We start from the raw sequence: 3,142 nt of genomic DNA, 5'->3' as shown, positions 1-3,142 counted from the left end.
TCGTAAGTGTTCCTCTCCACGGAAGTCTTTAGTAAAAGGCGAAAGGCTTGTGCGTAATGAAGAGAAACCAGAGTCATATGGAAGTCAAGAGGTCGGGGCCCGAGACACACTCTGTGCACTCTAGGCAGGGTTCCCGCGGGTGCTCCCGGAACCCACTCTTCCAAGTTTTCGAGGGCTGTCTGTGGATAAAAAGAAAGGTCACAGACACAGAGGCACAGAGGCACAGAGAGAGAGAGAGAGAGAGAGAGAGAGAGAGAGAGAGAGAGAGAGAGAGAGAGAGAGAGAGAGAGAGAGAGAGAGAGACACACACACACAATCCTGGCCCCAAATTTTTTTATTTTTTTTTTTTTTTTTTTTTTTTAAGTAAAATGGCGGGAAACGGGGGACCCCATTGAAGAGCGCTTCGCCTTTCTTTCAGTTTGAATGTTTCTTTCCTTCTCTTCTTCTGCTAGCCAGCTAGCTAGCTAGCTAGCCAGCTGTTTACATAGCTTTGTGAATGTGCATTTTTCCTTGACAACGGGAGAAAAGTGTTGCACCGTTCCCGGAGGTACTGCAATACCGGGTCGATGCGTGGAGCGGACGGAGCAAGCCCCATTTCCGACTCCCTGTTCGAAAAATCCATTTAATATGTAGTCCCCCGATGGGGGACGTATCAGATATTAAACTGATAAGAACAGATACTACACTTGATCTGAGCCAAAAGGCCGAGAAGCGATAACCCACAAATGGAACCCTGAAACCGCCGGACCCCCGGGGGTCTCGACAGACCTCAGCGGGTGGGTTGGCAAAAGCCAGCTCCTCTCTCCCTCCAACCCCCACTCACTCACTCACTCAACCACCCACCCAACCACCCACCGTTTCCCTGGAAACAAACAGGCAGGTGTTTTTTGGAAAAAGTCGCTAATGCGTCTTTAAGTCACTATCCTGGCCCATCTCTGTCAATTTCTCTTGAAACAAGATACCGGGCTCTGCAAGAAGCAAAGCCGCTCCAAAAATACGTTGAACTCGTAAGTGTTCCTCTCCACGGAAGTCTTTAGTAAAAGGCGAAAGGCTTGTGCGTAATGAAGAGAAACCAGAGTCATATGGAAGTCAAGAGGTCGGGGCCCGAGACACACTCTGTGCACTCTAGGCAGGGTTCCCGCGGGTGCTCCCGGAACCCACTCTTCCAAGTTTTCGAGGGCTGTCTGTGGATAAAAAGAAAGGTCACAGACACAGAGGCACAGAGGCACAGAGAGAGAGAGAGAGAGAGAGAGAGAGAGAGAGAGAGAGAGAGAGAGAGAGAGAGAGAGAGAGAGAGAGAGAGAGAGAGACACACACACACAATCCTGGCCCCAAATTTTTTTTTTTTTTTTTTTTTTTTTTTTTTTTTTTTAAGTAAAATGGCGGGAAACGGGGGACCCCATTGAAGAGCGCTTCGCCTTTCTTTCAGTTTGAATGTTTCTTTCCTTCTCTTCTTCTGCTAGCCAGCTAGCTAGCTAGCTAGCCAGCTGTTTACATAGCTTTGTGAATGTGCATTTTTCCTTGACAACGGGAGAAAAGTGTTGCACCGTTCCCGGAGGTACTGCAATACCGGGTCGATGCGTGGAGCGGACGGAGCAAGCCCCATTTCCGACTCCCTGTTCGAAAAATCCATTTAATATGTAGTCCCCCGATGGGGGACGTATCAGATATTAAACTGATAAGAACAGATACTACACTTGATCTGAGCCAAAAGGCCGAGAAGCGATAACCCACAAATGGAACCCTGAAACCGCCGGACCCCCGGGGGTCTCGACAGACCTCAGCGGGTGGGTTGGCAAAAGCCAGCTCCTCTCTCCCTCCAACCCCCACTCACTCACTCACTCAACCACCCACCCAACCACCCACCGTTTCCCTGGAAACAAACAGGCAGGTGTTTTTTGGAAAAAGTCGCTAATGCGTCTTTAAGTCACTATCCTGGCCCATCTCTGTCAATTTCTCTTGAAACAAGATACCGGGCTCTGCAAGAAGCAAAGCCGCTCCAAAAATACGTTGAACTCGTAAGTGTTCCTCTCCACGGAAGTCTTTAGTAAAAGGCGAAAGGCTTGTGCGTAATGAAGAGAAACCAGAGTCATATGGAAGTCAAGAGGTCGGGGCCCGAGACACACTCTGTGCACTCTAGGCAGGGTTCCCGCGGGTGCTCCCGGAACCCACTCTTCCAAGTTTTCGAGGGCTGTCTGTGGATAAAAAGAAAGGTCACAGACACAGAGGCACAGAGGCACAGAGAGAGAGAGAGAGAGAGAGAGAGAGAGAGAGAGAGAGAGAGAGAGAGAGAGAGAGAGAGAGAGAGAGAGAGAGAGAGAGAGAGAGAGAGAGACACACACACACAATCCTGGCCCCAAATTTTTTTATTTTTTTTTTTTTTTTTTTTTTTTAAGTAAAATGGCGGGAAACGGGGGACCCCATTGAAGAGCGCTTCGCCTTTCTTTCAGTTTGAATGTTTCTTTCCTTCTCTTCTTCTGCTAGCCAGCTAGCTAGCTAGCTAGCCAGCTGTTTACATAGCTTTGTGAATGTGCATTTTTCCTTGACAACGGGAGAAAAGTGTTGCACCGTTCCCGGAGGTACTGCAATACCGGGTCGATGCGTGGAGCGGACGGAGCAAGCCCCATTTCCGACTCCCTGTTCGAAAAATCCATTTAATATGTAGTCCCCCGATGGGGGACGTATCAGATATTAAACTGATAAGAACAGATACTACACTTGATCTGAGCCAAAAGGCCGAGAAGCGATAACCCACAAATGGAACCCTGAAACCGCCGGACCCCCGGGGGTCTCGACAGACCTCAGCGGGTGGGTTGGCAAAAGCCAGCTCCTCTCTCCCTCCAACCCCCACTCACTCACTCACTCAACCACCCACCCAACCACCCACCGTTTCCCTGGAAACAAACAGGCAGGTGTTTTTTGGAAAAAGTCGCTAATGCGTCTTTAAGTCACTATCCTGGCCCATCTCTGTCAATTTCTCTTGAAACAAGATACCGGGCTCTGCAAGAAGCAAAGCCGCTCCAAAAATACGTTGAACTCGTAAGTGTTCCTCTCCACGGAAGTCTTTAGTAAAAGGCGAAAGGCTTGTGCGTAATGAAGAGAAACCAGAGTCATATGGAAGTCAAGAGGTCGGGGCCCGAGA

At 49.2% G+C, this 3,142-nt stretch overlaps 6 non-coding genes and 1 pseudogene across 6 annotated transcripts; all 7 read right to left on the bottom strand.

Annotated features, from left to right (window-relative positions):
* On the bottom strand, positions 1-76 carry LOC118961180 (annotated as a pseudogene; the record flags this gene model as incomplete).
* A 449-nt stretch (positions 77-525) lies between these two features.
* Positions 526-716, bottom strand: LOC118961204. The gene has a single exon (XR_005048968.1). It is a non-coding gene; the product is annotated as a U2 spliceosomal RNA (small nuclear RNA).
* Positions 717-964: 248 nt separating this feature from the next.
* Positions 965-1,081, bottom strand: LOC118961172. The gene has a single exon (XR_005048936.1). It is a non-coding gene; the product is annotated as a U5 spliceosomal RNA (small nuclear RNA).
* Positions 1,082-1,536: 455 nt separating this feature from the next.
* On the bottom strand, positions 1,537-1,727 carry LOC118961203. The gene has a single exon (XR_005048967.1). It is a non-coding gene; the product is annotated as a U2 spliceosomal RNA (small nuclear RNA).
* Positions 1,728-1,975: 248 nt separating this feature from the next.
* On the bottom strand, positions 1,976-2,092 carry LOC118961171. The gene has a single exon (XR_005048935.1). It is a non-coding gene; the product is annotated as a U5 spliceosomal RNA (small nuclear RNA).
* Positions 2,093-2,557: 465 nt separating this feature from the next.
* On the bottom strand, positions 2,558-2,748 carry LOC118961202. Its single transcript, XR_005048966.1, has one exon. It is a non-coding gene; the product is annotated as a U2 spliceosomal RNA (small nuclear RNA).
* Positions 2,749-2,996: 248 nt separating this feature from the next.
* Positions 2,997-3,113, bottom strand: LOC118961170. Its single transcript, XR_005048934.1, has one exon. It is a non-coding gene; the product is annotated as a U5 spliceosomal RNA (small nuclear RNA).
* Positions 3,114-3,142: the final 29 nt, after the last annotated feature.

The sequence above is a fragment of the Oncorhynchus mykiss genome, unplaced genomic scaffold (genome assembly GCF_013265735.2).
Source record: "Oncorhynchus mykiss isolate Arlee unplaced genomic scaffold, USDA_OmykA_1.1 un_scaffold_672, whole genome shotgun sequence".
NCBI classification, from domain to species: Eukaryota; Metazoa; Chordata; class Actinopteri; order Salmoniformes; family Salmonidae; genus Oncorhynchus; species Oncorhynchus mykiss.
The sequence above is the reverse complement of the archived record's forward strand: the minus strand, read 5'-3'. Positions and strand labels throughout refer to the sequence as shown.